A 13,435-nucleotide genomic window follows, 5' to 3' on the forward strand; every position below is an offset into this window, starting at 1 on the left:
ATCACAGAAAAGTAAGTATGAATGGTTTTTAAACATATTAAACAATGCATATTCATAAGAAGAGATACTCAGATTAATACCGTAATGAAATACCATTTACCCTCTCAGTGTGGCAAAGATCAAAAAGTTTCTTACTCTCTCACGTTTTGGTAAGGTGAGAGTATGGGGAAACAGTACGTCCTACACATTTCTGTTGGCAGTGTAAATTAGCACAACCTCTACAAAGTGCAATTTGGCAATAGTTACCAAATTTTAAAATACAGCTACCCTTTGACCCAATAGTTTTATTTCTAGAAACGTATCCTCCTTTTCATATATTTGTTCTTTTGCCAAATGATGTATATAGAAGATTATTTATTGCAGCATTGTTTGAACTAGCAAAAAAGCTGGAAATAACCTACAAATCCATCAAAAGGGGACTGGCTAAATTAAATTATGACACATCCCTCCATAGAATGCTACTCAACTACAAAAAAGAATGAGAGCTTCTTTACATTCTGGTATTTATAGCCATATAACCAAGATATGTGGTTAAGTGAGAAAAAGGAAGGGGCAGAATGTTGCATTTCTCAGCCGATGTAAAAGAAGCTGATAACAGGAGTTGTCCCAGGAATGGGAACTGAATGACTTTCCAACAGTGGTATTCAGGAAACTTACTTGTTCCTAAATACACTTTTATACTTTTTCTTGTTGTACCATGTGAATATACTCAATCTTCATAAATTAATATAATTTAAAAAACACAATAAAATGCATATGTGAACTGATGAAGCAATTCTACCACTAGAAATTAATCTACCAGCATAGTTTATAACAGCAAAATGCAGTCCATCGGTAGCCGCTGCAAAAAAGAATCTTCTGAGTGGTGGTATGGAACACTCTTTAACACATAGTGTTCAATTAAAAGAAAAAAAAAGCAAAAGTGACTTGTGGAAAAATATATATACCATGAGCCCTTCACAGAAAAAGTGGAGTATATATATAAACTGTTTGTAGAGGCGTGGGACATCCATGTGTGTGAAAAGACACACAAGGTGTTTCACGGTGATAGACTCTGGGCAGAAGGCCTGGGGAACTTGCCTTGCAGTGTATCCCTTTATATACCCTATGAATTTTAAATTCCCATGTCCAGATAATAATTAGTCAAACAAAGAGGAAAACATAAAGACAAGGACAAACATGTAGCTTTATTGGTTTGTGAACAGCTGAGTTGACCTTCTGGATGAAGAGAACCATGCCGAGTTAAAATGAGTGTTAAAGGAAGAGCCAAGCTCATAATGGGCAGAGCCGAAGTCCTAGAGATACTTTTGCATTCTCGTTAATTCCAAAATGACCAAATAGACAGAAAAGACGATCACAGATGATCGATGACTTTATATTTTGAGCAATAGGAGGCTTAGGTTTAAAAGATATTTGGCTGTAACAATTTCCTTTTCATAGAAAATGTTGTACTTTTTTATATCCTCCACGGAATTTGGCAGACAAAAAAAGAAAAATGTTGACTTTTCCGTGTTGCCCATTATGCAAAATTCTGAAATATTCAGAACACAAGAGACACATGCAACAAGCACAATGACCTTAAAAAATTCTCCGGCAGATGTATCAGAATCCGTTTCACATTGCTGCTGTCCTCGGCCAGCGGGCGAGCCTACAGCGGGCTAAATGCCGCTTCCACGGCAGCCAGTCTAGAGACACGCATTTGTTTTTGCTTTCAAGAGAAGCCAGGGAGCAGGATGGTGGAAAGTGAGGCATGTCATTCAGGGTCAGGTGGCAAACAGGGGAGGGCCTGAAAAACACTCTGATGATGCCTGCAGCAGGAGCACTCTATTTGGAGAGAAACGCTCACAGAGATGGGGTCCCACCTCCTGATATGAAAGCAAAGTTCAAGTAACCCTTAGCTGCACATCGGCAGTCATTTTATCATCTGGGCCAAGCTTCTGTCAATCAGCTGCGCTGGCTGCCTCTTCTGTAACAGAACTGTCCAGTTCTGGAGTTCCAAAGCTGCATGGAATAGAGACACATTTGCTCTGGACCATTCCTCACGTCATCTGTTATTTAGGAGTCTCTCTAGTTGTGCCTCTACCATCCTCAGCTGGGAGCATGCTCCACCTTCGCTCACCTGCTTACTTCTTGTTCTAAGATTTGGTCTAACCACAAATTCCTTGACTTCTGAGGTGTGTGTGTGTGACCATCCTGCCCAGCTTCCATTCTTTCTTCTCCTCAGGCCCCTGGGGAGTCACCCCCTTCTTCTTGCTCAGTCCCTGCAGTTCAGATGGTGAGGATGCATCCAGGACCAGAGGCTGGGATTAGCACTGGAGAGCACCCCAAATCTCCTCAGCCACAGTGATTGGTTTGTGACCAATTGCTCGAAGCATGGTATGTCCTGGGATTGGAGTGAGAGCTCTGGGACACGCTCTTTCCCACTGAATTTGCGCTGGGGAGGATGCGAGCTGAAACAGTCGTGCAGTGTTGCATGGGGCCTGAGAGAGAAGGGCACACAGCTGACACCAGAGCCCAGAGACGCAGAGAAACTGAGTCTAAGGACTCTGTGTGATCCCTGAGCCCAGCTAGGCCTAAAGCTGCATCTACTCTGGACAGTTTAGCTACAAGAGACCCCAAAACCCAAGTCCCTTCTTTCCTCTGATCTCCTTAGGCTGGGTTGGGTTTTCTGCAAAAGAGAGAGCTCTGACTAAAATACCTCCATGAAGATAATAATAGCAACAAACACAGACAGGTCTTTACTCTTTCCAAACATTTTCTTATACTTTAGCTAATTTGTTCTTCCAGCAACCCTATGCAATAGGACAATTTATTTTAATTTCCATTTGTATTTGGGAGAACTGAGGCTCATGGAGGTTAAATGACTTGCTTGGGGTCATAGCGGGTAAGAAATAGAGCTCGTTCTAGAACTCAGGACTCTGAGTTTCATGCTCTTGGCAGTGCCCCCTGTGTAGGGTGGAGCATGACCCTGTCTGTTGGCCTCTTCTCTCTTGTGCACTCCCAACCTGTAAGCTTGGAGGACCTCTCACCCCGCCTCTGGAGACTGCCCCTGGGGGCCCTGCAGAGTGTTGGGGCCTGGTGTGGAGCAGGAAAAGGGGGCCTTTTGCTGAGTTAATGGAAAATAATCAGTCCAAATTGCTCAGTCCATACAGTTCAGATGATGAGGCTGGATCCAGGACCAGAGGCTGGATCCCAGAGTACTGGGGTAAAGTTTGGTTAACTGTCAGAAATAAGCCACACGTGGGTGAGGAGGGTGCCAAGGGGCAAAGACAAGGAAAGGGAGGCTGAGGGGAGGTGACTTTCCTTGGCCACGGGGAGGATTTGGGGGAAGGAGACAGGGGAGAAAGCATAGGTGGCAGCCTTTCCATTTTTGCGCTGCTCACATCTGTGAGCATCTTAGCAGACCGGAGCCCAGTGCCCTGCGGAGTGCTGCTCACGGCTCCTGATGTGGCTTTTCCATGCCCTGGCTCTCCCCTCCCCTCTACCCCACTTACCTCAGCTTTTCCCACTGCCACTTGTTCTCAAGATGCTATAAACATTAACATGCTTGTTGGTTATAAAAGAATAGAATATAAAGTATTTCAATTTTTTTTTTTTTTAAATCAGAGGATGGGAGCCATTTTGTGTATTACCAAGATAAAATTCCTGGATGAGGTTTGAAGTATTATCTCTACATTTATCACTGTCTTTGAGGCATGAGGATTCAGGACCCCAGACACCAGTCTAATTAAAACAGCTGGGTTAGAGAGTGAAGAGGAAGCAGCGCCAGTTAGTGTGTGCTGTAATTAAGGTATTTTTTTTCTTTTAAAGGAACACCCCCACCACCTGCACAGGTGACTGGCTTCGGTTCAGGATTTCGTGGGTTCCTGGGGAATGGCGAGGTCATCAGTGAGCTCACGCTCTCCCCTCCCCTCCTGGGCCTAACCTCCACCAGCTCATGGTTTTCCTTCTTCAGGCCTTGGCAGGTAGTTTGTCACGCTGATCTTAATCAGATCACTGTGTAATTACAGAGGGATTGTCAAGATATTTTTGGTTGTCATCTTCTAACAAAATGCAGATTGCGTGGCATGTATACATAGAATTAGTCCGTAATTCAAAGTAAATTGACATTTAATTTCAATTTAATTACACAGGAATTACAGACATGACAGATATAGTCTAATTAGGAAGCAAAGTATAAGAATTTGTTTATGGAATAAAAATCTATATCATGTCACACTTTTAACAGAATCAAAATAATTTCTCTGCATTTTTGTAGAACATATATAATAAACAACAACAGTAATAATTAAAGCTACAATTCTGGCCCATCTACCATGTGCACATATTTTATCTTATTTAATACTAGCAAAAACTGAATGAAGCTGTTATGATCATTCCCATACTACCGAGAGAAAATTGACAGTGGAGAAGTTAGTAACATGCCCAGTGTCATACAGCTAGTAAGTGATCAAGGTGAAACTGAAATTCTGTTCCATTGACTCCAAGGCCCACGCTCAGGAACGCTGTGCTGCCTCCTCACTGTCACTTCTACAGAGAGGGGCAGGAGGCTTGGGATAAAATGCCAGGCCTTCGCCTCTGCTGCCTGAGCTCTTTGGGGCTTTCTTTCCCTCCCTTTCTTCTTCCTTTCACTCATTTAACAAATGCTTCCTGGGCACCCACTCTGTTGGGCACTGTACTGGGCGCTGGGTGTTAAGGGAAGCGGACAGTGTTGTTGTCTCGTGGGGTTGATTCTGCCTGTTCTTGTCCCTTTCCATCTAGCATCCCACTCAGCAGCTGGATGTGGAACGGACCCAAATTGCTTTGCTGCACATGCTGGGACCTATGAGGATGCAATCACGGCTGACAGACACCAGCAGGCAGAGAGAGGCACCAACCCCGCTCTGTGGAGGCCTTACCCTCGGGAAAGTTGCACCCGGACTTGAGGTCTGTCAAGATTTCTCTGCTCTCCCGGTGGGTCCTCCAATTAAAGCAGGTTTTTTTGTTCATTTGATTTTAATTTTTTATTCCTCTGATCCCTACCCTTGTATAAAACAAATTACAAGCTGGGCTTCTTCCTGCTTTTCCAAGAACCAGGCCCATTTACCTAGAGGCAGCAGAATTTTCTTTTTAGTTAGTTAACTAGTTTCTTTCAACTTAAGTTCCTTTTATCGTCTCTTATCCCTCCCCCATTGCTCGTATATTGTGATGATCCCAAACATGGGTATAATACTTTATAATTTGTAACAGGCTTTCCCTTACAATATCTCATTTGATCTTTAGCCACAAATGCGTGAAACAGTTAATATTTTTATTATATCCAGCTTATAGGTGGGGAAACCAGTAACCAGAAATTCATCACCTCCGGTGGCTTGTCAGGAGGAGTTTTGGTCTCAGACTCAGCCTCTCTGGGGTTAATGCTAACTTTTTCTCAGGACGTCAGCTGCTTGTCTTTCATTGAAAGCTCTTTACCTTTTCCCTCCTGTTACCCCAAATGTTATCATTTATGTATCACCTATATAATTATTTAATTTTTTTAAAATTGATTTTTAAAATACTTGAATACATTTATTTTAAAAGATGACTTTATATCACTTCCTCAAATGACAATTAGCATCAGTTGATAGAGAGGGTAAACATTAATCCAAATACAACAGAAATGTCATGCATCTCAACAACAAAAAAACTACCAACCCAATTAAAAAATGGGCAAAAGACCTGAACAGACATTTCTCCAAAGAAGATATACAGATGGCCAACAGACACATGAAAAGATGTTCAAAATCACTAACTATCAGGGAGATGCAAATCAAAACTACAATGAGATATCACCTCACGCCCGTCAGAATGGCTATAATTAACAAGACAGGAAACAACATGTGTTGGAGAGGATGTGGAGAGAAGGGAACTCTCATACACTGCTGGTGGGAGTGCAAACTGGTGCAGCCACTATGGAAAACAGTATGGAGATTCCTCAAAAAATCAAGGATAGAACTACCATATGATCCAGCTATTCCACTGTTGGGTATTTATCCAAAGAACTTGAAAACACCAATTTGTAAAGGTACATGCACTCCTGTGTTCATTGCAGCGTTATTCACGATAGCCAAGACTTGGAAGCAACCTAAGTGCCCATCAAGGGACAAATGGATAAAGAAGCTGTGGTATATATACACAATGGAATACTACTCAGCCATAAGAAACGATGAAATCCAGCCATTTGTGACAACATGGATGGACATTGAGGGTATAATGCAAAGTGAAATAAGTCAGAGGGAGAAGGTCAAATACCGTATGATTTCCTTCATTAAGTAGTAGATAATAACAACAATAAACAAACACATAGGGACAGAGATTGGATTGGTGATTACCAGAGGGGAAGGGGGGAGGGAGGAGGGTGAAAGGGATAATTCGGTACATATGTGTGGTGATGGGTTGTAATTAGTATTTGGGTGGTGAACATGATGTAATCTATGCAGAAATAGAAGTACAATGATGTACACCTGAAATTTTTACAATGTCATAAACCAATGTTACTGCAATAAACAAAAAATTAAAAACAAAATACAACAGAAATGGAACATTCTCACTAGATTGTAGCTAGTGACTGCTGCTTGCCAGCTCTTTGTTGAGAATTGAACTTAGTAGGAGTGAGGGGGATGTTAAATGTCACCGAGCAGAGACTTTCTCCTTAATGTAATTGGAAACGCTGAAAGAGAATTGAACATGAAAATGAAAGCAGAGAGCCATTTTCTCACTATGCATTCCAAATTTTTGATGATCTGTCTGTGTCCTACTAAAATCATTTCAAATACCACCGTTCTGGCCTAACCACTCTATTTCACATGAACTCAACTCTGTTTGTACCCACAAAGAATGCCCAGAAGGTCACATGCAGACTGCGAGGCTCAGCAGGGGGACACTTGTGGGCACAGCTTTCCTTACTGGGTGCAGAGCAGGCCCTGTGCCAGGGCCTGAGGCTTTCTGGGCATATTCTCAGCCTGCTAGGGGTAGATGGCCAAGGGGCTGTTGTTCACTTCTAGATTTTGTAGAAATTTTATAGACTCATGAATATACCTTATAGAAAAAACATAGACTTAAGAAAAAGTGGGCTCCTCCAGGATTTGTGAAGCCTCAGTGAGATTACTTATCCTCTCCACACTTAGATATCAGCTTCCTGTCAGTTAGAGTTCCAAGCTTCAGATTTCGTCTGCTTATGGAAAAGAAAAGTTCCCCACGCCGAGAAATGGAGCATTTTGAGAAGGACGTCAAGTGTCTCCTTGAAAACACAGGTTGATGAAATGTAAATGACTATGTAAATGAATCACACCCAATGGATTAATCAAATCATTAACATATCAATCATTAACAAGTGCATTTGATAAAAAAAAAAAAATCAAATGGAACTGGTCCTGCACGTAGATCAGAAATTCATACATTATGCTGCCTTGAATCTTTTCTGGAACAAAGCAGATATAAATAAATAAAAATAAATTAATAATTAAATAATAACAATCTTGTCCCTCATTGGAATTTCAGATTTTAAACTGAAGAAAAGAAGTGCATAGAAAAAGCCACTTCTGTTTGTTTGATGCCCCAACCTGAACACACCTGCAAGTTGCACGTATCTAATACATGGCCACGACTATAGTTCCTGGAATCCTCGCTCCTCGTTCAATTGCTTTCTTAGCCAGATGAAAATGAAATCTAGGAGGGAGCAAGTCACTTCTAAAAACACACTTAGAATTCATCTTCAATCTGTAGGAGATAAAAATCAAAGACTGCGTTGCTTTACCTTTGCCTTTTCATCAGTTAAAGAAGAGTGTATACAAACAACAAATCTGAGCATGCAAAGGGGTTAACTCATCAAAAAGAGATCAAAAGCAATAATAGGCTCTCTAGGCGGTACGCAGTGGCATAGGAATAGAGACTCTACAAGGAGGCAGTTTGTCATGAGGCAGTGAGACAGAGAGCAAGCAGAGGAGAGAGCATTTCCATAAAGCAGGAAGCTATGCCCCAGGTCACGCACGCCCTGCATCTGTGATTAGGAGAGAAATCTACCCTTCGAGCCTGTGCCGTTGCCAATCCTGCCGCCCTTTGTGCAGGGCGTGGGAGTGACGGAGGAGAGGGGGTGATGGACTGCCTCTTTCTGATGCTATTTGGTGCTGAAGGGTCAGCTTGTCTGCAAATTGGCAGTGGTGGGAACTCTAAAAGCTCACGGTGGTCGTTCAATTATAAGCAAAACTGTCAAGTGTATTTGTATTGTATCTCAGTGATCTCTCGCTTGGCAGCCTAGCCTTTTCAATCTCGCTTTACCGCTTGGTTACCCCAAAGAGAAGATGCTGGATCTGAGCCTCTTGCTTCCCCGTGTCCCAACCCTCATCAGAAAGTATCCATGCCACGTCCTAGGCCTATGGGACAAAAGGTCATGGGAACAAACTCAGAAGCCTTCATAGACAGGCAGGTAAGTGGCAGGTGTCACCTGGGGGAAGCAGAGGGTGCTGTATTGCACAGGGAAGCACAGGGGAGCAAGTTAAAGGCCCCACTAACTTCAGAGCTTGCCCAATAAAACACTTCCATGGGGGCCGGCCCCGTGGCTTAGTGGTTAAGTGCGCACACACTGCTACTGGCGGCCCAGGTTCAGATCCCGGGCGTGCACGGAGGCACCGCTTCTCCGGCCATGCTGAGGCCGTGTCCCACATACAGCAACTAGAAGGATGTGCAACTATGACATACAACTATCTACTGGGGCTTTGGGGGAAAAAAAGGAGGAGGATTGGCACTAGATGTTAGCTCAGAGCCAGTCTTCCTCAGCAAAAAGAGGAGGATTGGCATGGATGTTAGCTCAGGGCTGATCTGCCTCACACACACACAAAAAAAAGATTAAAAAGAAAACACTTCCATGGGGAGGCTTCCATCAGCTGGAACAGCTCCCGGTTTGAAACCTTGCCACGTCTGATAAAGAATCTGATAAAGACAGTGGAGTTAAGGTTTTAATGAGTATGATTTACACAGTGTGCTACCTCTTCCCTCCCAGCCACCTCCCCCAAAAAGAAAATAAAAAGTCCCTTCGTGCACTCTGAAGGGAGTCCCAATCATTGGAAGTCAAAACAATGTGCAGCCTGAGTATTCAGGACAGAAAGGCAGGCTTATAAGAAAATGTGCACCTTCTGGTCTCAAACACACCATGTAAAGCAAAGCCATGGAATCGACATTCAAGTCACACTCCCATTTCCTACACTTGTATAGTGGCCGATACTCACGGCACTTTTACTCACTGATCCTAGAAGAATCAGCCAAAGACATCTTCGCACTGTGATGCTCCTGGCAGTCACACTGATCAGTTGGGATTGGCAGGGGAGATCAAGGCTACAGGCAATTCCTCAGAGCAAGTGCTGTTTGAGGCTGGGTGAGGGAGGAGCTTGGAGGTACACTCCAGAATTCCTCAGAGGGCCTTGATAACCCTCCAGCAACACTATGAAAGTCCTTTGTTGAGAAGTCTCTGTACTTACACAAGAGGCCATGTTGCCAACGGCAACCAGACCCCACTGGAAAATTGGATTCAGATTGGTAAGTGTGGTCGAAAAGGACTGATCTGGGAGTCAGAAAGTCTGAATTCTAGTTCTAATTCCTCCATTAGTTGGAAACCTTGATCAAGTTGCTTAGCCTCTCTAGACCTTGATGTTCTTGCTGTTAAATGACTTTTCAAACTCCACCATTGTGGTAGGGTCAGAAAAGAGAGTAATTAGGCTCGTATGGCAGGGTTGTGTGAGGCTCAAAATGAGATGCCATATGTAAATGTCTTGGGAAAACTCAACAGCATTTCACACATGTACGATTATTCCTCTCTGTCTATTTCCAGATGTAAAGTCAGATGCCATGGAAAATTGGAGAAGCCTATTCTTGTGAATTCCTAGTATCCTCCTGAATCCAATGGAAAAACATCAGGCCAATTGTAAACCTATATATCTCATACAGTGACTTTTTTTTTAATGCCAAAATAAAAATTTTACTTACTCCAGAACTTGATGGAAATAAAATGTAGGCTGTAAGAACATTAAACGTTTAACTTATCATTTTCTTGCTCTTGAGAAATAAAAAAAAAACAGCAAGGATGCATTGTGTTCTGTTGTCCTGTGTCTATACATAATTAAAGATCTCTTTAGCATCCAAGATAATTTCAAGTTCAGTAGGAATAAATATCACCACTCTTGCAAATGTACTAGATTCATGTTTTAATAGACTGAATTTCTGCTGCCTGGTTCTTGCAAAATTAGGAATTATAAACATATGCTTTCCAGGAAAAGTAGTCATTTGCCTTGCTTTCATCTAGACTAAAAATATGATCGTTTCCCCAGCAAAGTGAAAAATATAAAAGGCTGGCCTATATTTAGCACTGCTCAATGACCCTGGGGCCAGCTGGCAACAAAGAAAGATAAAGGGATTTGGACACTGGGTATGGAGGGAGCCTCAAGACTGCAACTCTAAGGAAAGGATTCCAGGGGCTGCCCCACTTTCGCAGGTGTGCAGACTACATCTATTTTTCCGCCTTGAATTTGCCCTTAGAATTTCTGAATGTCGTTGTCTTCTTTTTTTTTTTTTTTTGTAAGGAAGATCAGCCCTCAGCTAACATCCGATGCCAATCCTCCTCTTTTTGCTGAGGAAGATTGGCCCTGGGCTAACATCTGTGCCCATCTTCCTCTACTTTATATGGGACACCGCCACAGCATGGCTTGACAAGTGGTGCATTGGTGTGTGCCGGGGATCCAAACCTGCACACCCTGGGCCACCACAGTGGAGTGCATGTACTTAACCACTGCGCCACCAGGCAGGCCCTGAATGTCTTCTGAAGTAACTTTCCTTTTTCCTTTTCCCCTCTGAGGAAGATTTGCCCTGAGCTAATATCTGTTGCCAATCTTCCTCTTTTTCTTTTTTTTTTTGCTTCAGGAAGATTAGCCCTGAGCTAACATCTGTGCCAATCTTCCTCTCCTTTATATATGGGTCACTGCCACAGAGTGGCTGACGAGTGGTGTAGGTCCATGCCTGGGATCCGAACCCACCAAGCTGGGCTGCCAAAGTGGAGTGTGCTGAACTTAACCACTAGGCCGTGGGGTCAACCCCACCTTTTTCTTTTTTTAAGCAGTTAATTCCACTCAATGCATTTTAACTTTTGATTTCAAATCAAGTGTTTCCCCATCATAATTTTTGTTTATTCAGAAGAACCTTAAGTTTTAATTATCTGTGGATCAGGTAGTGAGTGTCCTCCAGAACTTTATGTGATAGGGTGATCCTGAACAGCCAAGCATGTGGTTAAATTTTATCAATGGAGTCGTGTTTCGTTTGCACGAAGAGACTTCTTTCAAAGCATGGTGAATCCTTTATAAAGAAAACTGTCACTTCCAAGTAATAATTACTCTTGATTTTCATAATTATATATCTAGATTAAAGCTAGAAACATGTCTGCAAAAAGTTGTCAATGGATAGAAAAGTGTTGCTCAACAGATAAAAATTCTGTTTACAATGTGGAGTCACATTGCTGTCATTGTTGGAAAGTGACTGTAGCCTTTGTTTTAACAAAATACACCAGGTAAGTCCCTGAGGCTGGCTTCTAGCAAAGAGGGGGTGTGTCTGAGAGGAGAAGGCAGAGGAAGTTTCCCAGACCGTTTACCTGAACGATGTGCTTTCTAAGACCCTCTATACCCAGTCAGTGAGTCCTAGGGAGTGAGCAAATCTGTGTGTGTGTTTGTATATGAGGGCCTGTGTGTGCATGCATGTGTGAGTACATGTGTGTGCATGTGTGTGTGTGTGTGTGTGTGTGTGTAGAGCTGTACACTTTGTGGGCTTGCCTATGTGACTGTGTGCATGTGTATGAGTGTGTGTGCGCATGCATGTGTGTGCATGCACAGGTGCGTACATCTGTAAGATGGAGGTGAGTGGACAGAGGGAGAGAGGAAAGCTCTCTTTGTATGCTTTCTGTCAGTTCAGAGTAAGCTCTACAGCTGCAAAGGTAATGACATCTGGTGTGATGCTTTTTCTAACGCATAACTCAGTTCCTGCACTCACAAAATTAGAGGGAAGGAAAGGAAGAAAAAAGAAGATTAATAAGTTTGGTAGAAGGTAAGTTGCTATTACTATATTCTGTAAACATGAAATTGTCCCATGAAAATGATTCTGAGTTAGTATGATACAGTCCTAAGGAAAAAGGTTTGTGAAGAACCTCTTCAAGAGTGAGAAAACCTCAATGAGTAGCTAGTGTTGATTAGGAAACCATGGCCTAGAGGGTTGGAGGATGAACATGGCCTTGGGAGCACAGTTCATGCTGAGAGATGAGATGCTACACAGTACTGTGTAAGACACTGGGCTGGTGCTGGGCTTCCTAACACAGTATTTGGAGAGGTTACATGGGTCATAGTTTAGACCCTGGGTTTGATTTTAGTGGTCTGGGATTTGAATCCCTAGCTCCATCACTTCCTTGTGGTGGGACTTGGGGAAAATTACTAAACTCGCCTAAACCTGTGCTTCCCCCTTGGTAGAAGGGAGATAATGATACCTTCCTCTCAGGGTGCAGTGAGAAATTAAGTGAGTTACATCAAGATTCATAAAATGTCTTCCCCATTCACTTACGGTGATTGGTTTTCCCAGAAACAACTGTCAAGAACTAAATTCCCTGAGATTAACTAGTTATCACTCCCCCGTGATTCTAGTCAGGACACTGAGGACGAATAGATTCTTGAGTTACGGACATCTCTAATCTAAGCAGGATCAGTAAAGTCCCCAGTGCTGGCTGTGCTGTGTGTCACTGCTTGTTCCCAGTGAACACACAGTCAGTCAGTGGTGTGTAAAGAAGGGGAAGTCAGGAAAGAAAGGGCATTGTGGTTCTGGGATCAGGAGGCCCCACTGACCCTTCTGTTCTTGATTATTCATCTCTCTAGATTTCTGTCTCAGGACAGAGCCTTTGACAGAAGACACTCAGCTCTCATACAGTGTAGGGGTTAAGAGCTTGCTCTCTGCCCTAGACTACCCTGATTCAAGTCCTGGTTCTGAGAGTTACCAGCTAAGTGACATCACCAAATTACTTCATCTCTCTGGGCCTCAGTTTCCTTATCTGTAAAATTACAATAATGATGCTTACCTTATGTGGTTGTTGTGAGGATTAAATAAGTTTATATATGTAAACTGGCTGGCTCATAGCAATTAATAAATATTGGCTTTGATTATTAGATGACGGTGGTTATCATTGTAGAAAATTCCCTGATGCTGGATTCTAGGCATATCCTCGGTCTGCTGAATGCATTTGAGAAGATATAGAACTGTAAGGCCTGGAAGCCATTTTGGGATAATGAATCCCACAGTCCTAGAGCTACAAGTGCTCACAGCTACCCAAGCCAGCAGCCTTAAGAGTAATGCCTAGACTAAAGTGCACAGGAAAAAGTTCCAGGAGATTTTTGTTTCTTTA

General features: G+C 42.8%; 1 long non-coding RNA gene across 1 annotated transcript; it reads left to right on the forward strand.

Moving 5' to 3' along the window:
* The first annotated feature begins 2,234 nt into the window (after positions 1-2,234).
* Positions 2,235-10,080, forward strand: LOC131404431 (uncharacterized). Its single transcript, XR_009219795.1, has 3 exons — positions 2,235-2,376; positions 4,762-4,926; positions 9,842-10,080. It is a non-coding gene; the product is annotated as an uncharacterized LOC131404431 (long non-coding RNA).
* Positions 10,081-13,435: the final 3,355 nt, after the last annotated feature.

The sequence above is a fragment of the Diceros bicornis genome, chromosome 1 (assembly GCF_020826845.1).
Source record: "Diceros bicornis minor isolate mBicDic1 chromosome 1, mDicBic1.mat.cur, whole genome shotgun sequence".
Taxonomy (NCBI): domain Eukaryota; kingdom Metazoa; phylum Chordata; class Mammalia; order Perissodactyla; family Rhinocerotidae; genus Diceros; species Diceros bicornis.